Genomic DNA, 24,489 nt, shown 5'->3' on the forward strand with positions numbered 1-24,489 from the left:
GTCGCAATAAGAATAGCAGAGATTACAATTATGTAACTACACAACATGTTGGTACACTTTTTACAGTACTGTAAGAACGTACAGTACGTACTTATGTATCTTTTTGAACTCGAGACCCCTGGCGTCGTAGCGCGATGTGCATAGAGGGAAAGAGAAAGATTGAAAGATGGAATAAGAGAGGTGAAGAAAGGTTGAGATAAAAGTGAAGAAAAAGAAAGAAACAAAGAGAGATAACAAGAAAAATAGAAAGATGACGAAAGAACAGATGAGAAACAGACAAAGAAAGGTGAAGAAAGAGGGTAAGCGACGAAAGAAAGAAACGAATTCGTAACAGCGCATTCTTTCATATCGACAATGTTACCGACAAGCGAGTGGCAACAGAGGCGTGTTCCACTTACAGTATTGCATTGTTTTCTTGCGAGCGAAAAAATAAAGGAAGAAATTTCCATCTTCCTGAGAATAAAAACATCTCGTTGGTCTTTAAATGGTGTTCCGTTTCCGCGTTAAGGAGGTTTCCGCCTTAAGCCTCGGCTGGATGTTGAAAGGAATCGCGATTTCGAGAGTGTCTTTAGTCCCTTTCCTAACAATAGTACGAAGAAGTGCGAGGGAGGCGTTGGCATCGCTGTCTACGAATTTCCCTCTGTCCCTATCAGACAACTACCATCTTCGCTGCCGATTTTTTGCAACTGGTCTGACTTATCGCACAAAATTCAAACCCAGGGGGTGCTCGTTGCTATGTGAAGTACGTATGCATTACGTCATCTGGGAGGATCGGGTTTGACGGTGCTCATTGCTATGTGCAGTAAGTTTGGTGCGGGGTACATTTAGCTACTAACACGTCGCAAAAATCGGAACAAGCAGGTTGTTGATTTTGTAGCGTTCCATTTATTTTTATTGTATTTTTGTACTTCTAGACTGCAATCATGTCTAATTGTGCTGTAGCAAGCTATGAAAACTATAACCAGAAAACTAAAGGAACTGACATAAAATATCATAATTTCCAGTCGATAATTGCGTAAGTAAACAGTGGATTCATGCCTGTAGACGAAATGTAAAAAATGCAAGTGTGCAGTGCCAATTATTGTGAAGAAGACTATGTGCGAGATCTAAAAGCAGAATTTCTGTATTTTCCACCAAAGAGCGTGCTGAAGCCAACTGCAGTGCCATCGCTAAAATTACACCCAATTACTTTAGTACCAAATAATCGAGGAAATGGTGTAGTTCTCCTAAACACTTATCTTCATAATATGATTCGCATGTAGGACGTGTTGATAAGGTTTGCAGAGATGTACGCTACGAAAGACACGCAATAAGGAGACGTGCCCTAAACAAGCTAAAGACTATGCTGCCAGAAAAGAGAAAAATATATAGACGAAGGTATATGCACAAACTGCAAGCAATGTTTCGTAGTTGGAAAACATATTCGATCGTTTACAAAGGAGAAACACACGTCTGCATTCAGAAGCAAATAAATTAAAGGTTACAAACAACCTCTATCAACCTGCTTTAACTAAATAAAGAAGTTCAAAATCTACAACGTAACCTAAGCGACAGTACCACAAGAAAAGTCATCAATATCTTGAAAATGTGTTCAACTAGTGCGAAGTACGTAGTATGTTCACATTATTGTGAAAAACGTTGTCGGAAATGGGCATTTCGAAGATCGTGTACTAACTTTCACGCTATTCGAAATAAAATTCACTTAGTACATCTTCAATTCGAGTTACATAGTGTTGTATGCACGATGGTAAATATTGCATGAGTGAATATTACACCCATCATTAAAATGTTTGCAACTTTGTTCAAGTTTGGTATTTCACAAATATATTGTGAATAATTTTGTACCCTTGTACAGTCACGGACACTTCTGGCTTGTAACGACCTTATTGAAGAAGCACTGAAGCAAGCCATCCATGTCTGACCACCAAGCGCCTTGTGACTAGACAACCCAACCAGCATTGCAATTCTGCGGCTTGTATACCAGTCACGGGTATACATCTCTGTAAATTGAGTAGTGATGCCAAAGAGAAATACGAGATGAAGATTGTCGATCGTAATGTCTCGTGTTCTCGACATGGAATAATACTCGGTCCACGTTACGTTCCATTATTTAATGTTGTTTGGGAACGAACCTGACGGACTGGGTTTATATTTTCACTCCTTGCATTACAGTAAATTCCATATTTTACAATTATATTAATGCTTTGAACGAAAATAATGCCCAGAAAAACATCGAACACACGTTCACACCATTCTTCTCACACACATGCACGTGAAAACAAACACACAAAGCTAAGTTTTAACTTCCAAGTGAATGTCCAAATAACAGTAAATGGAGAAGCACGATGTGCGAAACATGGGATTTTTCACAGAAATAATGCGTCTATTTGTGACATACGTGGTTTCTATTAATAGACAATGAAACAATTATGAGAGAAATTAACATGCATTTTCGTCTTTAGGTGCTGAGGAAGGAAACAGACTGACTGGAAAAAAAGAAAACATGGTGCTGTTGATAGAGTGTTGGTTAGCGTACAGAGCTTTCATCAGTGAGGTCTAGGTTCGATCCCCACCAAGGACATTTTTTTTATTCTTTTCTATTAGGGAAGAAGTATGTAATATTGTTTTCTAGACATTTTGACGAAAGGATACGCATCAAATTTGTTCGTTTAATCTGTATTTTCATTCTTCTAATAAGTTCTCTATCGCAATGGGATATAGAGATTCTCTACCTAGGCGATGGATATCTTCTCAATGGTTACGTAGCTACGATTCTCCAGTCCCTTCCACCCACTTGTCTTATTTATTTACTTCATTTCATATCTAACGAAATCACGCAGATATAGTTAAAACCAGAAACACACCTCTCGTCGAAGGTTCCAGATTTGAGTTCTGGCTTTTTTTGCGAGGGTGATTATTCTTGTGTGTCTGTTTATCATCTTTGTCAAAAAAATATTCCTCATTATTGCCGTGATTAACCTAGGGAGAGACCAAAGCGACTGAAATAACAAAAGTACAGAAAATGCAAGACACATCTGCCTAGGCATGTTATACCTTGGGAATTAGCAATCTGAAAATTAACTTGCGTTTCAGTCGACTACTTGCGAAAGAGTTCCGTGTTGTCTCGTTTGGAGTGTTGGTTATCGTGTCGGACTAATATGCGGGCAACCCCAGTTCAAGCCCAGCGGAAGGAAAGTTTTTCTTGTGTAATTTCATCGAACCTTATTTATAAAACTGAGGTTTCTGCAAAACCTTTTGAATTGCATGTCACTTGGTATGTTGGTAATCTGAAAGCAGCAAAGATGAAAATTTGATGTTCCGAAGCGACGATGTATTTGTGTATGTGTTGAAAAAACGCAGTTATTTATTAGCGAAAAACATGCAGCCACGTGATCATTGAGAACGCTTCCTAGTTGTCAGTGCCAATATGGCAGTAGCTACAGTCTGTCAACACACACCAACTTTCATGTTTCCCGTAAAATGATTACCTTTCCACGTTTCAAAATCATGAGTGCTGTCTAAAGCAATACTTTGATAGTTGCGTTTGCATGTTCGAATCTAAAGTAATACGAAACTTTTTTCCCAACAAATGACATTGAAACCATTAATAACTGTTTGCAATGTGATATTGATATCATATATGGAAAGAATAAAAATGGAGAATTTCGCTTAATACAACTTATAAATAGGGAGCGGAAGTTGATGAACGTATAGGGCCGGTGGCAACCCACCATCGTGAGGAAATTGGGAAGCTCCGAGTGAGTGAGCGAACCCGGTCAAGAAGACCTACAACAACGGCTGGGGGTTCGTCGGGCTGATCACCCGTCACCCCAATACTGGTCTAAGACCTCCACGCTATAACAGGTGACGGAGGAACAGTGTAGGAGGGAGACCAGCAATCGGTAGGTAAGCCAAGGATCTCAAGGGCTGTCGCGCTGTGTTTTATCTTATCTTATTTTTGTCACTTCTTTAATTTTGGTAATATTCTTGAATCATTTCACCAAGGTATATATATCTCGCAGGATTGCAATTTACGAGCAAAAGAAATGCTGAACTGGTGACAGTCTTTGTTGTGTCGGGGGAAACCACCAGTTGCCCGTCTGGGGCAAACTCAGATTTGAGATCAGGTAAGGAGAGGCTTGAAATACCATAGCTAGACCCCGTTTGCACTGAAAATCCTCGTTGCATATTTTAATTGAATGTGCATGTGCTATCATTTGGTGCCCTTTTTTTAAAAGCAAGATTGCATTTTGTTTAATTTCATTTTCATTTCAATTTTTAAACTGAAACTAACAAATTTAATGCTCATTTTTTGCATTTTACGTAATTTTTTCCCCATTTTTTAGGATATTCTATAGGTCATATACCTAGATCTTTTAGGTCATCAACTTCCGCTCCCTACTTATAAATATATTAAATTATGTGGATACCTGATGTGAAATGTACGATGCACGATCAGAGAGCCTGAATGTTGCATTGAAAACTGCAGAGAACAATGACTGACTTATGAACAGTGAAAGGTTTTTCCATGCTCCAATGGGATTTTATTTATAACTATAAATAAACAAGGGAGAAGGACACAGGTTGGTATGATGAACTAAATTGTAATCTAAAAGTTTTAATTGAAGAAACAAAACACGTTCGCAGTCAAAAATAGGGCATTCAATTTCAGGCACATTACACTAACTGAAAGACTATTTTCAAAATTAATAATATTTGGATAACCGGCAAATCCAAACTTGATGTTAACAACGTAATGCACTTGATAATCAAAGAAACATAATTTTTCTTGAGCATGCCCTTTATTTTGTGTCTTGATTGTTGAAATAATACGTTGAAACGAACAGTAGTATGTTTTAGAGTGTGTTTAGAATCTCTTGTGTACTGCATGGGAATACTGAAGTCATTTTAGGTTCCTAATCAAATAACAATTATTCAGTGCAATCCTTTAAAATGAAAGCCTTTGTTTCTTTGCAGCTGTTCATGACAGAAATTCAATTGCAAGACAAGTTACCAAATTAGCAATAGTTGTCCTACATATTTGTGGTATGTGCTTGTCTGCCTTATACCGGATGCAGATATAAAAGATAGACAATTACTGTTCTTGGGTAGCTCGTCCTGCTTTTGTCAGAAAACCTGATCAGCATACTGAACCAAGCCATCACACGAGATACGGCTTCAATAATATAATTCCGTTTCTGTGGCCAAATAACTCCAAAAAAAGGTAATAAAATTGTCAGTGTGAGAAGACAGGGAAATAATTTCCTTTTATCTTACATTATACTCTGTCTGTATGCCTAGTGTGGTTTGTCTGTCCCAAAGCTGAAGACAAACCTCTGTCTGTTGTAACGCGTGGCATGTTATCTTCCAGCTTACAAATCACGTAAAATACCTTCCTTCACTTCAGTGTGCTGGTTCTGCAGGCTCAAGGTAATGTCGACTGATAACGAGATACCACGTGACTCCGGGGCCAACTGTCAGCACCGAAGAGAAGCTTCAGTAACTTTTGCGAGGTTCCTTCTAGTCCTTGACAGAGCGCATGCTCCGTAATTATGTGCAGAAAACCCATGTTTTCTGTGTATAAAATTTACGTATGATTGGATTGTGTGCTCAAATGTTGCAGTAAACATAACTCCGTGACACACAAAGATTCAAAAATTAGAAACTTAGCAAGCTTTACTCATAAGACGATTAGATTGTCCGACTGACAGAAGACTAGGTGGTGGGTTGGTAGCGTGTTAGTTTGACACGCAGGAGATACTGAGTTCGATTCCCGTTTGATTGCCTCCAATTTTTTTCTTAACTCGAGCGACTATATATTTCAATTTATTTATTGCGAACATTCTTATTTTATTTGCTTTATTTATTTTCACAAATAAAATTTAAAACGGTAAAGTAAAGATAATAATAACCCATAGCGCGACAGCCCCGTGAGAGCCTTGGCTTACCTACCGACTGCTGGTCTCCCTCCCACACTGTTCCTCCGTCACCTGTTATAGCGTGGAAATCTTAGACCAGTATTGCGGTGACGGGTGGTCAGCCCGTCGAACCCCCAGCCGTTGTAGGTCTTCTCGACCGGGTTACCGCTCACTCATTCGGAGCTCCCCAATTTCCTCACGATGGTGGGTTGTCACCGGCCCTATACGTAGGCCGAATAAATTCCGACCAGAGCCGGATTCGAACCTACGCCGTAAAGTAAAGATTTCCACCCAAAATAAAGTAAAAATGTATTTAACTTTTACTCCAATAAATTATTAAATAAAATGCAATAATTAGTTGCTCGAGTTATTTAAAAAAACATAGGGCAATAGAACGGGAATCGAACTCAAAGCCTTCTGTACGTGAAACGTATCCGCTACCACGGGGCCACTTGACCACTTGAAAATCATGTAATAGCTTCGCCTCATCAAGGCACTTGGAACTCATCGAAACCTTCAAGCGCTTTTCCTCGATTTGTCCTTCTTTTTAAGTCCACTTTATGCACAGTAAGAAAACTGGATTTCCAACCACTTGGAACCACTAAACCGCGTATCAAACTTTTCCTCTGGAATTGTTGGCTAGCGTGCGATATTACCAATACTCGGTTCGGGCATGGATGTGGGTGTTTGTCCCAATGAGAATACAGAGAATATAGAGGAAATTGACATGTGTCACTACTGATAAAAAGGTGAAGAACGAGGATACTATTAATTTTGAAAATACTCTTTCAACAGACTCTTTCTTTCTTAAGACAGTACTCATGATTTTGAAACGTGGAAAGGTAATCATTTTACGGGAAACATGAAAGTTGGTGTGTGTTGACAGACTGTAGCTACTGCCATATTGGCACTGACAACTAGGAAGCGTTCTCAATGATCACGTGGCTGCATGTTTTTCGCTAATAAATAACTGCGTTTTTTCAACACATACACAAATACATCGTCGCTTCGGAACATCAAATTTTCATCTTTGCTGCTTTCAGATTACCAACATACCAAGTGACATGCAATTCAAAAGGTTTTGCAGAAACCTCAGTTTTATAAATAAGGTTCGATGAAATTACACAAGAAAAACTTTCCTTCCGCTGGGCTTGAACTGGGGTTGCCCGCATATTAGTCCGACACGATAACCAACACTCCAAACGAGACAACACGGAACTCTTTCGCAAGTAGTCGACTGAAACGCAAGTTAATTTTCAGATTGCTAATTCCCAAGGTATAACATGCCTAGGCAGATGTGTCTTGCATTTTCTGTACTTTTGTTATTTCAGTCGCTTTGGTCTCTCCCTAGGTTAATCACGGCAATAATGAGGAATATTTTTTTGACAAAGATGATAAACAGACACACAAGAATAATCACCCTCGCAAAAAAAGCCAGAACTCAAATCTGGAACCTTCGACGAGAGGTGTGTTTCTGGTTTTAACTATATCTGCGTGATTTCGTTAGATATGAAATGAAGTAAATAAATAAGACAAGTGGGTGGAAGGGACTGGAGAATCGTAGCTACGTAACCATTGAGAAGATATCCATCGCCTAGGTAGAGAATCTCTATATCCCATTGCGATAGAGAACTTATTAGAAGAATGAAAATACAGATTAAACGAACAAATTTGATGCGTATCCTTTCGTCAAAATGTCTAGAAAACAATATTACATACTTCTTCCCTAATAGAAAAGAATAAAAAAATTGTCCTTGGTGGGGATCGAACCTAGACCTCACTGATGAAAGCTCTGTACGCTAACCAACACTCTATCAACAGCACCATGTTTTCTTTTTTTCCAGTCAGTCTGTTTCCTTCCTCAGCACCTAAAGACGAAAATGCATGTTAATTTCTCTCATAATTGTTTCATTGTCTATTAATAGAAACCACGTATGTCACAAATAGACGCATTATTTCTGTGAAAAATCCCATGTTTCGCACATCGTGCTTCTCCATTTACTGTTATTTGGACATTCACTTGGAAGTTAAAACTTAGCTTTGTGTGTTTGTTTTCACGTGCATGTGTGTGAGAAGAATGGTGTGAACGTGTGTTCGATGTTTTTCTGGGCATTATTTTCGTTCAAAGCATTAATATAATTGTAAAATATGGAATTTACTGTAATGCAAGGAGTGAAAATATAAACCCAGTCCGTCAGGTTCGTTCCCAAACAACATTAAATAATGGAACGTAACGTGGACCGAGTATTATTCCATGTCGAGAACACGAGACATTACGATCGACAATCTTCATCTCGTATTTCTCTTTGGCATCACTACTCAATTTACAGAGATGTATACCCGTGACTGGTATACAAGCCGCAGAATTGCAATGCTGGTTGGGTTGTCTAGTCACAAGGCGCTTGGTGGTCAGACATGGATGGCTTGCTTCAGTGCTTCTTCAATAAGGTCGTTACAAGCCAGAAGTGTCCGTGACTGTACTTAATATAAACCAATGGATGTTACATTATTTCTTTGTAGTACATTTCTGTCAAAAAGAGCAAGATCTAAGATTAGTGTAATGCAAGTTACTTCGTTAATGTACAAATGTGTGTCGCACATCAGCCTTGGAGTATATTTTCGGGTTATACAACTCAGACACACATGGGAATGGAAATGGAAAATCTGTGGACAAAGTCCTTTAACGAATAATAATTCGTACACTTGCACGGTCAATCATTGTGAGTTCATGTAACTTTTCTCCTTTATTGTTTAATTAAACTAAGATATTTTCATCGATATTCTCAAAGCGTTTCATTTACCGTGTGATCATAAATCTATTTCTATAGGTTTGAATTAGTAGGTTAAGACATTTAAGTTTGATGTTCCTAGTACTCATCAAGTATTTCGAGTAGGTTAACTTAGTTAAATTAGTACTTGTACACTTTGACTCATCTTCAGCACGCGTTTGTATGTAAAGTTCTTAATACGAAAAAATACTTTTTAGAACTATGACAACGATAACTTGCAGCCAAATTTGAACCAGAGAAATTAAAAATATCTGCAAATTACAAACTGGAATTGCGTTTTCAAAGTCTGAAACTACTATCTTACAAACTATTTCATCATTCTTCCTCCACATAAAACTTTTCAAAAAATTTTCGCATGTGGAACTTTGATCCGTACGTAAATTATTGTACAGTAAATAAATATATGAAGAAGGTTGGGAATTCTTTCGAATTTAGAGTAAGTATCAAATGCAGAGTAAAAATTTATCTAGATTGTATATTGCTTCTTTTACTTGATAACTTCAAAAATAAAGTTACATTATGGTGAATGGGAAAGATTGGATTTTAAGTATATCAGTATAATTTTAATACTTTCTGATGTTATGTAAAATTTGAAATGTTCCTGGAAATGATTGCAACGTTCTGAATGAATAAGAAGGAACTATTTAGTCAGAAAACTAAATATTAGGCATTTGTACTGCGTTGTGTTAAATGTTGTAAATAGATTATACCGGACTACTATCGCATTAGAAATTACGGTTATTTAAGTTTGGACTCCAATTAAAAGTTAATCAGTAGAACCACATAAAAACGAGTTACATCAAAATTCAGCTTATTCAATTCTGAGTCAATCTATAGTTACCAATTTTTTTTTTTTTTATGCCTTCTATTTTTATTATCGTGAGAACAAGATAGGATTATTTTTTAGTTTGGCAAACTATCGCTCCCTTTGAGATTCTATAAATAAAGAACGGGTGTTTTTTAATTTATAGATTATATATTATATAATTTATTTATTTATTATCCAAACCTTAATATCCATAATTTATAATCCGATAGTACTCCTGTGACTTTCTGTGAGCCCGTAGTACCTCGGAAGCCTCTGTCGATCTCCTTGGCGTAGTGCTTAGCACATCGCGCTTCGACGCCAGGGGTCCCGGATTCGAATCCAATCGGGCAAGATATTGATTTGTCCTTAATGGGAAAATTGAGAATTTAGTACATGTGATAGTATATGTGAAAACAAATATTGATTGATTGATTTGCTTCATTTTACTTCGCTTCTTGTGCCACTTTTGGCTAATTTGCGAAGATAGGGATGAGTGATGAAATGATGAATGAACACTCACAAACATCCATGCCCAAGCCAGGATTCGAACCCAAACCTCTGGCGTTGAAGTGCGATGTGCTAACCACTACGCCAAAGAGGCCGGCTTGTGGAAACTAGGGATGGCCAAACGGATCCGGATCCGAAAAATCCGGATCCATTCGGATCCGGATCCGGATCCAAAAGTTACGAATCTGGATCCGGATCCGAGAGTTTCGGATCTCTGATCTTCGATTACAAAGAAATTTTTCATTAGTTAGTCCAACAATAATTTTTTTCAAGTGTTGTTCCTAAAATACTTTGCTACGCATCGGCTAACACACTCGTGCACAAAAATAATCTTACTTGTTTAACGTAAAATGTCAGAGGTGATTTTGTAAATGCCATTGAAACGAATACGTATTCATTCGAATGTATTGGAAATGAAAACACACATAAATGTGAGACATTCCATTCCAATATGAAACCTTTAACACATAGAACAAGATAGAAATGTTATACAAAAATTATAGAACTTTTCTACAGTTACAGTTTTACAAATTAAAATAAAACATTATAATATATGCAGTGTTATATAATTACAAAGTGTAAGACTAACAAGGGAGGTTATCTAAGTGTCCCCCTCCTATTTCCATGAAACTTGGCAGGTGTATAGTGGGGCCCAGTGGAAAAAATACGTGTTTTTTTGTTTCAGCTAAAAACGGTTTTAGGGGGCAACCCCCCTCAAATGTCAAGATGAGGACAAATTGAAGTGAGGATCTGACCCCTGTTCCCCCCTCCGATTTCCATGATACTTGGCAGGTGTGTGTATAAACGGGCCCAAAGGAAGAAATACGTGTTTTTTGTTTCGGCTAAAAAACTGTTTTAGGGGGCAACCCCTCTCAAATGTCAATATGAGGACAAATTTGAGTGGGCATTTGACCCCTGTGTTCCCCTCCGATTTCCATAAAACTTGGCAGGTGTGTGTATAAACGGGTCCAAAGGAAGAAATACGTTTTTTTTACTTCGGCTAGAAAACTGTTTTAGGGGGCAAAACCCCTCTCAAATGTCAATATGAGAACAAATTTAAGTGGGCATTTGACCCCTGTGTTCCCCTCCGATTTCCATGAAACTTGGCAGGTGTGTGTATAAACGGGCCCAAAGGAAGAAATACGTGTTTTTCTGTTTCGGCTAAAAAACTGTTTTAGGGGGCAACCCCCCTCAAATGTCAAGATCAGGACAAATTTAAGTGGGCATTTGACCCCTGTGTCCCCCTCCGATTTCAATGAAACTTGGCACATTTATAGAGGGGCCCAAAGGAAGAAATACGTGTTATTTTGTTTCGGCTAAAAATCTGTTCTAGGGGGCAACCTCCCCTCAAATGTCAAGATGAGGACAAATTGAAGTAAGGATCTGACCCCTGTGTCCGCCTCCGATTTTCATGAAACTTCGCAGGTGTATAGAGGGCCCCAAAGGAAGAAATACGTGTTTTTTTTGTTTCGGCTAAAAAAATGTTTTAGGGGGCAAAACCGCCTCAAATGTCAATATGAGGACAAATTGACGTGGGGATCATCTGACCCCTGTGTTCCCCTCCGATTTCCATGAAATTTGGCAGGTGTATTGAGGGCCCTTATGCCCCCTGTTTCTTCCTATGCCATATTTACGTGGTTTCGGGATCGGATCCCCACTTCAATTTCTCCTCATCTTGACATTTGAGGGGGGGTTCCCCCCTAAAACCGTTTTTTAGCTGAAACACAAAAACATGTACTTCTTCCTTTGGGCCCCTCCATACACCTGCCAAGTTTCATGGAAATCGGAGGGGGAGACTTAGACCTCCCTTGTAAGTGTATTAATTAATTACAAATCGCGTACGCGCGCACACACTATATATATGTGTGTATGTATGTATATTTTATATATATATATATATATATATATATATATATATATATATATATATATATATGTATATTAGCAGGTAACAATGTGTTATAAACACATTCTTACTTTCCAAAGAAGCGCATGTGGGATGGCAAAACGGATCCGGATCCAAAAATTCCGGATCCGAAAAATTTTAGGATCCGGATCCTTAGGATCCGGAACCAACCGGATCCGGATTTCGGATCCGCGAGGATCCGGATCTGGCCATCCCTAGTGGAAACAAAGAAAGAGATCGAAAGGGGGGGGACTACCTCTTATGGGTTTTCCTTTCATATTTAAAAAAGACAGAAAAGCAAAAATAAACCAAATCTGTCAATCAATTCTTTCTTTGTAACTCTTTCACTATGCAATTCTTCTTTAGCATGCAACGTTTCTTATTAAAATCATAATACGATTTATGAAATGATGAAATCTGAAATTCTAATTAGAACACGGACAACCTTCTTTGTAATATATCGATGATGTTTCAGAAAAATGAATTTTTACAATACTTTTGCATGTGCAATTTTCCCCTCTTTTAAAAGTAGCATGTTTTCAGTGGCGCAGGAACGGGGGGGTACAGGGGTACATTGTACCCCCGCAAATTTTTGAAGGGGGGTACTGTACCCCCTAAATCCGTAAATCAAGTTGTACCCCCTGTACCCCCCTTTCGTAATTTGACAACAGACGGGCCTTGTAATCAAGGGGTCCCGGGTTCGATACCCGGTGGAGGCACAAGTGGTTCGGATCCCACTTTAAACTGTAGGTCCAGTCCCGATTAGCCTTACTGTGCATAAAGTGGACTTAAAACAACAACTCAAAGACAGCATACGGAAGGTGCTACTGTTAAAATTACCTATTATGAATTCGCCCAATAAAAAATGTATTATTGTTTATAAATTTTAAGCATTATAGTCCTTACCACAGAAATTCAAAACATTTAATTCTAAACTTATTATACTACATTGTGCTTGCTACTAGTTAGTTCATTGACCTAAGTTCTTGGAAACCTCTTTAAGGAGATGACAATTGTTTAAAATGTGTGTGGAGCGATGGAATCAGATTGACTCTCAGAGCATTACGCTGCAGACAATTGCTGCTTTGTGTAAGGGTGGGGGGGGGGGGGGTACACATTTCTAAAGCAGTGGTCGCGTCGATTCGAAGATATGATACAAATCTTCATTAGAAGAGTATATGACTGACCCCATTTTCTTTTGAATATTTATAATGGAATTTTCCGAAACGGAACACTTACACGAAAGAGACGAGACACGACAGACCAACTTGGGGGGGGGGGGTACAATACATTCCTCTACCTCACCCATATTTTTCATGAATTTGTAAGAGGGTGTTGGGAAAACTATACTTAAACCTATATATTAAGATATACGTATATTTTTTAAAAAATAGAATGCCGATTAGCCTATCTGAGAATGAGGTGAATTTGGAATAAGGTTTCATAACTTCAGAGTGGAAACCGAAAGAAAAATAAGTACAAACAAGAACGAGAAGGACCTCACCACACAGGAGACGAGATGAAGCTGTGACAATTCTAGACTCATCGCATCGCGATATCATTCCTAGGTGAAATTAAATCTTTCCTAGACATTTAAACAGGGTGCAATTTGCGATTTTATCAGAGAGGGGACTACTTTTTACCTATGTATTAGGTAGCTATACTTATAATTGGACATTAATTGCTTAAAATCTAATTGTGATATCGAATGCAACACAAACACAACGCCATTTTATGTTAAACTCTAAAGTCAAATTCTAAGAAAATTACATTAGTCAGATGAATGCACGAGATAAATGAGACTCACTGTAGGTTCTATTGGTAGATTTTGGATTGGATTTACAAGGTCTCTGGGAGTAAGATGGGAATATTTGATTGATTAATTTGGTTTATTTTACTTCGCCTTTCTGCTACTTTTGGCTAATCGCGAAGATGAGGATGAGTGATGATGATATGATGAAATTGATGGACACTCAAAAATAACACCCATGGGCAGGCCAGGATTCGAACCTGGGACCTCAGGCGTCATAGCGCGCTATGCTAACCCCTCCGCCACGGAGTACGGCGAGGTGGGAATGTGTTTTGGATTTTCTTTGTAGATGCGAAAATCTTTAACTGTGACGCGCACATGCTTCTGCTTACATTAAAGTTTACATTTTCACATAAACGAGAAATTAACATGTCATCCTAAAACACACGCATGTATCTGCATTTAATACCACTACATACGAAAATAAACCTTGGCCGGCTCTTCACATTGTCCACCAAAAATTGAAAAGAAAGAATAAACTTTTGAGCGTACGGCTGTCCTTGCTACTTCTGAGAGCTGAAGGATTTCGGTTTTGTAAATGTACCGAATGATATTATTACTTTCAGTACTTGAAGAGCGTCATTAGGTACAGCTAATTATATTACAAATAAATGATTTGTGAAATTTTTCACAAATATTTCAAAGTTAGACTTTTTTCGAATTGATTGGGAACCATCTGAACTCATTTTTTTCTTTTTTAATACAACACCCTATAGATGTCTGAGAAAATATCAAATACATGGCTTCTAAAAGGCATTGGATGTACACACCTGCCATAAATTGTTTAAAGATATTTTTATGCGTAGCTATGGGACTTTTAAAATTAGAAAGAACGGAACGGAAGTGGAACTCTATATAATGTAGTTTCTATATCCAGTGGGTGGGAGATGATTATTCCTGGTTGGGGTGGCTCAAGATCCCCCTCACTCCTGATTTTCCGTTCCGTGAAATCCAAATAAGCCCAGAATGAGGTCCAGAGCTTAGCCTTATATGTTTCAGAATTGTTATCTGATTTTAAAATCTGTTTTTTTTTCTTTTAAAAAAAACTTAAATTCTAACAAAAACAATGAAAAATATGTATGCATATTTTGCATAAAATAACAGGACATTCGTGTGTGCTGTTCTAAAAGAGAATATTTCTCATGGCTTCACATTATAACTAGGTATCAAGGACGTTTTTGTGGGGGTCCAGGGGGTCCGGACCCCTTCCCCCCGAAAGACTTACCAAGTAGTGAAAGTAATTTATCAAAATATAATTGTTTAGCATTTGTTATACTCAATTTCCATCAATGCCAATACGATGCTTGAACAGCGTAACAATTAAAAGTTAGGGTGCGGCAGAAATATCTCCCGGATTTCATTTGTGAATAACAAAGCAACGATAGATGTTATGCAAAACTTTATTGCACAGTTGGAAAGAACAAGGTTTACTTTTTATTGCACATTTGCAAAGAACAAAATGTTCCAATTATTTTTTGTTAAAATTGCCACAAGTCACCATTTGTGTGCCGATCTGCACAGTGTACGCATTTCTGAAGTCTCGCCCTGAAGTTCTGCATTACCCTCGTAGTCATGTCTGGTCGGTATTGCCGCTCTTTCCTGCCTGATACCATCTTTCAGATCATTGGCTGTCCTCGACCTTCCTTGGTAAACTTTAGCCTGCAGGTACTCCCACAGAAAGAAGTCGCAGGGTGCGAGCTCGGGGGAACGAGTTGGCCATGCAAGGTTACTTCGAAGTGAGATCAGACGCCCTGGAAAAATTTCACGTATCACGTTCATCGATACGCGTGCTGTGGCACCATCCTGTTGGAACCACACAGCCAATTTGCCACGTTCGTTCGATTGCGGCTGCAGGAAGTTGCGTAACATCAGACGTTACATTAACTGCGTGCCGTCTTCCTCAAAAATCTAGGGGCGTTCATGGAGTTGTCTCGGTACATATGGGAAAGAAAATGGTAATCCTTGTTCTTTTCAACTGTAAAATAAAATTTTGCATAACATCTATCGTTGCTTTGTTATTCACGAATGAAATCCGGGAGTTATTTCTGCTGCACCCTGTATACTCGATGGTTTTCTCCGCTGAACTTATTGGAAGGCAAGGAATTTGGCTCATACGGCTTTGAAGGGTTCCAAAGATTTATGCACACTACTAATGATAATATCCATAAAATATTAATCAGGAACTTTACTTTTCGTTAATTGGATCTAACTCCTTTTTTGTTATTCAATAAATATTCAATTCTTTTTCTATCTGACATTAAATTCCCTGCCAGGGCAGTTGTTTTTGTGCAAATCTTGGCGATCTTAACTACACGTACGCTAGATAATGAATACGTGCTGTTATATCTCTATTCTTTTACTATCTTTTACCTATTCATGTAATAATAACAATACAATATTAATTAATGTACATATTTAATTAATTAATATATTAATTTAATTAAATACAATTATCCTAATTATTATTATTGCGACACTTGATTGGACATATATATATGGGAGGCTGAATTTTGTACCCCCCCAAATGAAAAACGTTCCTGCGCCACTGCATGTTTTAATTATGTTACTAATCATTAAAGGAATACCTCAATACCATCCCGAAGTATGATAATTAATATTTACCCCTCAAAGTAATGAAACACTTTCCCTCTCTCAAACTCGCATAGAAATGATAGCGGCCGTTTGCTTCTGCCAAACCCCGAACGAACATAACCGAAGGGGCACCGAGCATAACCGATCCTCCCACATGACGTCACGCGTTCGTGCATGATCGGCAATTTTCGGATGGCGCTACCTTATAGTATATTAAGTTACCTTGATTCAAACCCCTTCTTGGCCTAGCTCTGTATTTCGTCTTCTGAGGCCAGGCCAGGTTAAATGTTTTCGTTGTTATAGTGTACATATGCTGAAAATTTAAACTAACAAGCCTTCCTAACCACAAAAGCATTCCACGCTTACGTCAGAAGATAAATACGGCCATAGAAAACTTTTCTATGATGTTACATCTTGGGGTATGCCTGTGCGGGATCGAATGTCTTTGGTTGGGACGGGATATGTTCCAAATTTACCGACACTAAAAGAATTGCGAAATCTACATACTATTTCCTCTTAAATGATTGTCTTTTGAACTTCTGGTTCTGAGTTCTGAGAGTATTCCTGTTGAGAGAGAACATAAACTGTTATCACTATCACTAATCACTATTGCACAGTGTTGCCCACAGATTACACAGTGTTGCCAATTGCCATAAGAATAAGATTTTAAAATTTTCTTAACAGCAAGAAGAAAATTCAGGTAAACTAAAATTTTTCCTCGGATAATTTTATCCTTAAGGACAATTTGAAGCTGAAAGTTCAACTCGCATGCAGATTACAAAAGTATCAGCATAACTGTTTTTGCGGTATTCACAATGCTAGGCTAGTTTCCTTTTGTTAATTGCTTTGGTGCATCTCTGCTTGTCTACATTTAAATGTTTATTTTTAGTACTGCTAATTTGTGTCAGATGCCAATGGTACTGTAAATGTATAAAAATAGTTACATAGAAAGAAACAAGGTATATAAATGTCGCTTTGTTGCAACACAGTTTTCAAAATCCGAAAACAATAGTCTTTGAATGTAGCAATTTAACTTAAGGGAGTTGATTCTGAATGTAATTTGGGCTGATTATGTGAAAAATTGAAAGTAAATAATCATGTCACGTAGGTTTTTTTTTTGCATGTGTCAATTTCTATTGATGTCCGTTGACACACATTTGGAAGGTTTAGATTACTTCGTGTTTTCTGGAGAACATTTTCCCTTCCATGTACTCACTCCTATGTGTGTATTTGTTTGCTAGCAACTGTTTGTTTACTGTCGTCTTGGATACAAGACTGTGGCTGCTGTGTAACGCCACGTGATATGAGTTGCAAAAAGTATGCTGCCCCTAAATGTACTCCCTTGAGAATTATGTTGAATTGTATTTTGATCAACAGATTTTAAATGTTTTAACCTGTGGTGCAACTGCCCGTGAGGGCCAGAGCCTACCTACCGACTGCCACCTCACTCCAACCCGCTGAGATTGGAAATCATCCAACCAATTACAGGGTGGTGTGTGGTCAACACAACAAACCCCCAGTCGTTGTAGGTTTGGTAAATATGCGATAACGCCCGGACACCTTTTACTCATTTATTTCCTTACTTTTACCACTGGTACTTTCCTATTTTGCCTTGCGGAACATTCTTTAAGGTGAAGTTATGCCTTTTTCCATAAAATACTGTCAACTTTTCATATTACGATTTATTATTTGTCTTACTTGTTCCGCTTCTGTAATAGACAATATGGCGTGCACTCGTAATGGATCATCGCGTGTCATGACGTGCCAGCTTGTGTTTTGTCGATTTTCAGTGCGCAAGCAGTGTTTCAAACCTTCATGATGGAAAATTACGTACTATTTCGATTTTTTTTTTTTTCATGTTTACCTCCACAAACCATGCACGTTAACCCCAAAAACCATCCACGGGTAGCCCCACAAACCATTGACGTTAGCCCCAAAATCCATCCATAGGTAGCCCCACAAACCATTGACGTTAGCCCCAAAAACCATCCACAGATAGCCCCACAAACCTTTCACTCGTTTATTTCGTCATTTTTAATACTGTGCGGAAAACACAAATAACGGGATATTTGATCCGAAAGTATGGCCTGCATAAGTAAAAACCTGTCATGTTGGAGTACTTTCCCCTCTTTTTATTATTAAAAAGCCATTTGTATATACACTAAAAAAGCGAAATAACACATCAGAAATTACTATCAGCTCCAAATGTAACATAAAATTATAGCTGCTGTTGTGAAATGTTATGTTGGGTGCTATATTCACTTGTGCAAAGCATTTGGACTGTTTTGCTTCATGGTAAGGTAACAGACATACTTTACTTCACAATAGCAGGCACATTTCTTTGAGCTAAAAACATCTGAAAAGATTCATAAACAACATAATCTTTATGAACCATGCAAAATATTTCACTTTCTCGAGGGAGTTCCAGAGGGTGAAGGTTCCCTCATTGATGGGTTATATGGTTCAGGTTTATGGTTCTTAGAATTAATAAGACACCCCTATATATTTTGATTGTTAAGTTAATTGGGTCAGATTTTTAGCTAAATGCTTCCAACACTTGGTGACATAATATCTGGTCTCAGCAAAATCAGTTGAACTCTGCATGAGGTGACCATAAACCAAGAATTGCTGCTCACTGTGAAATGTGGATGCTTGCACAAGCTACACATCATAATTACTCCAGTGAAGCTTTTAACTATTCTAATTTTTTTCCTCCAAGGTTCAAAATTACTTCCACAGTCGATTCCAGTATTCTAAACACTTCCTAATACTCATATTAAAACTTGTAAAAATATAATTAAACATTTGGAACTGTTACTAAGTTTGAATTTCAAGTTGCCGATAAAAGTATGCTCAGCTTTGGAGTCATTGGCACTTTTGTGTGTGTGCAGACATGTGTTCATAACATTAAATGCCATTTCCCAGCCTTCCTCACACAACTAAAACAAATAAAATACACACAACTAGATATGATCTAACTGGTTGAATATTGTTGCCATCGTGTGAAGACTGATGTTACTCTTTTTAGGGGCAAACACTGATGTGGCTATTCTCTGCTTGGTAGTGTTGGTCTGGTATACATGTCTTCCCTCTCGAATTTCCGAATTTGTTTTGCCCATATAAAGATCAGAGACCTGCACAAGACCCAGAAGAAACCCGTCTGCGAGGAGGCGCGCCTACAATAATATGCAACACGCACGTCAAGCCCAGGTGTTCGACATCGCGCAAGCGAGCTTCACGTCACAGTTGTGCACAGGCTTCGATGCCTGCCAGGTTTTTCTATTACCCGGATCTTAAGAAGACCCGTGAGACTCGATGTAGTTCTTGTAGGTAGACGCGAGCACTACTGTCAGTGTTGCCAATGGCCATTATATTTCACTACACATGGAAATATTTGAAATTCTGCTAGGCGCAGGTGCCTTGGGGTTGTATAACCATTGGTGTAGCAAGGGTGAAGTGGGTGATCACTAGGGAAAGGAACTTTAGGTAAATAAATGTTTTTTCTGCGATAAGATAGAGACCCTCATTTTTGCCAAAATTCTGATCATAGCCTTATATGTCAACACAGCAAATTTTATTTTACATAAAAACACATATTTTCCAGTTTTCCGTATGTAAATACATATTTTGCGAATTTTCATTTTAAATACATAAAATCGCTCATTGACTTCATCTACCTCGAAATCCTCGAAGGAAAAATGTGTATTCTCCGCACCTCTTTCATATCGAGAGTGCTAGGTTTGTTTTGTCTTTGAGCACCCTCGCTGGCAGACTTCTGGCACCTCGCCTACGATCCTATTGGGAGAAAATAGCTGTAAGTAGCTGGGGCTGGCTACACGTAACGATAGCAAGGCTTTTTAATGAAGCAATGCAGCTATTGTGGCCAGAAGGCATAAAATTTGACAATGTTCTTCTCTTGACAGATGCTGCAGCTTACATGCAGTAGGCCTTGCCGTTAGCTACCCCAAAATGGTGCACGTTAAATGTGTGACTCATGCGTTGCATAGAATATGTGAAAAGATAAGAGCTCTTTATCCCAATGTCGATGAACTGGTTTCAAATGTGAAGAAAGTTTTTATCAAGTCGCCTAGAAGAATAGACATTTTTAAACAAAAATGTCCTGAAGTTCCCCTTCCCCCTACACCTGTAGTTACGCGATGAGGCACTTGGTTGGATGCAGATGTTATGCCCAGAACTTTGAAAAAATTGTATCTGTTGTAAATGATGTCGACAAAAAAGAATTCTGCAAGAACTGTTGATGGAGCCCTCCTTAAAAGTCGAATTGGCATACATCTCAAGAAACCTGTCCTTTCTCTCCAATTCCATACGAAAGCTTGAATCGTCCGCGTATAGTAGAAACAAAACTGAAAGAATTCACTGGATCTAACGCACGAGTGCAAATGTCTAAACGTACAGAATTTTTTGGGAAAAACCAAGGTTTTCAAACTTTGTGCCAAATTGCACGTGTTTTGAAAAGTGAAGTAGAGGAAGAGGAAGCTTTGGAAAACTTCAGCGTTAGTGACATTTCGTGCTTCAAATATGCAAGAATTGTTTCTTGTGACGTGTAGCGATCTTTCTCACAATATAAGATGCTTTTTAGAGATAATAGTCACAGATTTACAATGGAGAATTTGGAAAAGCTATGGTGATCCTCTGCAACTCTTCCAAAAAATAGCTCGCTAAGAGGTAATCATTTAGAAACTAATTTCAGGTGTTTAAAATGCATTTTATAGTTTGTTTTTGTTACCAAATGTTTTTTATTTTTGTCACATATTTTCCTGTTTTTATCACATATTTTCAACATTTATGACACATAAAAAATAAATATTTCTGAGTTTTTTAGCACATAAAGTTCCGTTCCCTAGTGATCACCCAGGGCCTCGTGCATGTAGGGACCTCGCGTCCCATGAGGTTGATACGAAAAACGTAATAAATGGAAGTGAGAAAGATAGAAAAGGCTAATTTTTGTGGGCAATAAAATTAAAACCTTTTTTTTTTTTAATCTGGCTTTATATTCTTGTTTAACGTTATAATTTGAATGAATATGTCAAATCAGAGGCGGGCAGGAGCTCTAAGCCTAAGGGGCCCCAAAAAAGTCAAAATAATTCTCATTTCTGATGTGAAACTTTAACGCAAAAATTGCTTGGACATTTTTATCCATTTATTATTTTCTTGAAGAAAAAGCACTTTGTCTTGGCTTTTCTTCTGTCTCATAACCTTGCATAGCTACCCGATTTTAATATGTTAATGATGAAGCACCTCAAACTGCCGCGGAGCAAAGTATGGGGCATTTAATGCTTCCGGTGTTTTAAACTGAAGAAGGGTATGGATAACATTAGCAGTTCTTCCTTCCTTCCTAGAACTTCAGATGCAGCTATTGCCCTCTGTAACGGACATAAAGATGATTTATCTTCCGAATTTCTTGATCAAGTTCTATGTTTCAGGAATGTGCTTAAATCTGAAATCAAGTGCTTTGGCAAAGTTTCTTCTCCTTGATAGCTCTACACTAGCTTCTAGTGTTCTCTGTATCCTGTACCACCTTCTGTTTGTTTCCTACTCTTCAAGTAACAACCACGAAAAAAATCTATCTTTCTCAAAATTGAAACTTAGGAAAAACTTCTGGAAGGTAGTGTCGAATGGTATGATTCAGCCCAAATTTAGCGGACCCAGTAATCTCACTCTTGAAGGAGAAAGGGCAAGATCTAATGTAAAAGTGTCATTCGCTGCCCAAAAGCCAGTAAGAAAAGTTCTGTTAAACAAGGTAGTTTGATTTAAATCAACATTTAAATTGGGGAATTCTATTTTAAAAAAAACACGTATTGAAATCACTTGAAATAAAATTACGGAACAATGTGCACAAGATATTTGTAGATGTCAGAATCACTTTTTGTGAAAGTATATTAGCCTAATCTTGTAATCATTTAATGGTGTTTATTATGCTCTAAGAAAGGAAATAAAGGAAACAAAATATATGTACTGATGGGGTGAAGCTCATACAAAAGTAAATGTAATATGTCATCTGAAAAAAACACTTAAATTTCCCTTGATTTAAAATTCAATAATTTTTGTAAGCAAAAATAGCACATTTTTAAAATTAAATAATATACAAAATACTAATGTTAAACCATAAATAGTGTCATTTTAATTAAACTGTAAATAAATATGGCAGCTGATATTTGGCTAACTATCATTAAAAACACTAAAATTTGGCTACAAACACTGTAAAAATTATTTTAAGTTAAAAATACGTAGGTATAAAGTACTTCCAGAATTTATTATTTTCACTGTAAGAAAAGTTACTGAAATTATAATAGTTTCATTAACACACACAACAAACATTTTCATATTGGGTTCATTATGTTCAGTTCCAGAAACAGAGAAATGCATATTTACATGTAATTTGTTATTTGCTTTAATCAAACTGTTCAAATATTTTACAGGGCCGTTTATGAGAAAAAGCCTTTCTAAAAAAAATATGTCTATGTGTACGGTGCCAAAAAAAGATTTAAATAAATTTAAATAAAAAATATCAAAAATTATAAATAAAAATCATTATTTTTATCCACCCAGCTGTTAAGATGAGCGGTGGAGGGGATAAGTAAGTATTTGTATTTTCTTCTTTTGAATACATAAATGTCAAAGAAAGATATGTTGTAATATGTGAAAATTCAGAGGTAGAGCATCGATTTGTATAATTATTAATGTAAGTGTAGCCACAACCAGCCATTCTAAGTAATTACATATATTTCCTGGAAGAATCTGACTGTACTTGAGGGGTTTCTTGCGGACGCGTACTTTACTGCGTCAAATATTTAATATTACAAGAACATTAAGACAAAACAACAAAGTGAGATTCACAAGTATTATTATCATTTAAGTCCTAAACTTCAAAGTTAACTTGTACAATTAATGTGCAACAAAGTCAAAATTGCAAATTAAAAAAGTCAAATTAGCTGTATCAATTGATTACACCAAAGATTTCACACTTATGCGGCAAATGACTATCGTTTTAAGGTTTGTTGATGTTGAAACCAGGGTTGTTAAAGGTCCAGGAACTCATAAATTCCAATGGGTTCCATTGGTTTCCGCTGCAGGACCGGAACGTTTTTTCTTGTACAATTTAAATTCGGTCCAAGTTGCGTATTGTTTCATTGGGAAAAGGTTCCTGGACCTTATTTAAATTGATGTGGGAAAAAAGGTTCCTGGCCCGAATTGAAATAATAACGCTGTTGTTCGCTTGTGGTCCAGGTTCAAAAACTCCCTTGTCGAAGAGTTACTGTACATAACGCAATGGACTATAATAGCGTGGCATCACATTGAGCTCAAACAAACCCGTTACGTGTTGCTCCGGCATCCGATCCAGGAACTGCAGCCAATATGAGCTGCACAGCAGATATCACAACAGGGACAGGTAGTGTTGCCAGAGGTGTTGCTACAACCAAGTGGAGGAACACGCACGAGAGAATAGGGCTAAATGGAGAAGGGTAACGTAACTGCAGCGTTTGCGTTTCGTCCATTTCTACCTTGTACCTCAGATTCTCGAGGCAGCCAGCACTTGGATTATTCTTTCATGCTCACAAGTGGATAATTGTTTATCATCAGGTCCATAATCGATCCAAGTTGCATATTGTTTCATTTCAATATGGAACTTGGACCATATTTAAACTGATTCGGGAAAAAAAGGTTCCCGGACCGAATTTAAAGTGGTTCGGAAAAAAGGTTCCCAGGCCATATTTAAATTCATCCGGAAAAAAGGTTCCTGGACCAAATTGAAATACGTTACAGATAAAAAGGATCTTATGGTCCAGAACCCATTTCCGCTTGCTGATTTTCTCTCTCCTGGACCGGAATTGAATTTATTTGAAATTCCTGGACCTTGAACAACCCTGGTTGAAACCGATTGTGTCAAAGAGCTTGTAGGTAGATATTTTGGGCCTCTAAACAGGATTGTGGTTTAGCGCACCCCCTTCCCCCCACTCTATCAAGCACCGACATTTTGTGTACGTCCTTCGATATTTTCTTCTTAAGCCATGATTTGTGACATCCTACAAATTTTGAAATGAGGACACAAAGAACAACTCATTAAATAATATATAGGTTAAATTTAAAGATTCTTAGTTTGTATTTCTGATTTTTTTAAAAAAAGTTTAGCATATTTA

The 24,489-nt window shown here is 37.7% G+C and overlaps 2 protein-coding genes across 5 annotated transcripts in view; one reads left to right on the top strand and one right to left on the bottom strand.

Moving 5' to 3' along the window:
• Positions 1-24,489, bottom strand: part of LOC145989806 (peptidyl-prolyl cis-trans isomerase FKBP2-like) — a 221,684-nt gene that overhangs the window by 11,348 nt on the left and 185,847 nt on the right. The window lies entirely within an intron of this gene.
• Positions 16,904-24,489, top strand: part of LOC145989805 (peptidyl-prolyl cis-trans isomerase FKBP2-like) — a 42,943-nt gene continuing 35,357 nt past the window's right edge. Inside the window, exon 1 of one of the 4 annotated variants that reach the window (XM_083125161.1) lies at positions 16,904-17,030. The gene's annotated coding sequence lies outside the window, so the exon portion shown is untranslated. Of the gene's footprint in view, positions 17,031-17,226; positions 17,248-17,267; positions 17,290-22,907; positions 22,929-24,489 lie in introns of those variants that run through there. The other 3 variants (XM_083125163.1, XM_083125162.1, XM_083125164.1) reach the window with 3 other exon arrangements.

The sequence above is a fragment of the Lepisma saccharinum genome, chromosome 7 (genome assembly GCF_977018435.1).
Source record: "Lepisma saccharinum chromosome 7, izLepSacc3.1, whole genome shotgun sequence".
NCBI lineage: Eukaryota > Metazoa > Arthropoda > Insecta > Zygentoma > Lepismatidae > Lepisma > Lepisma saccharinum.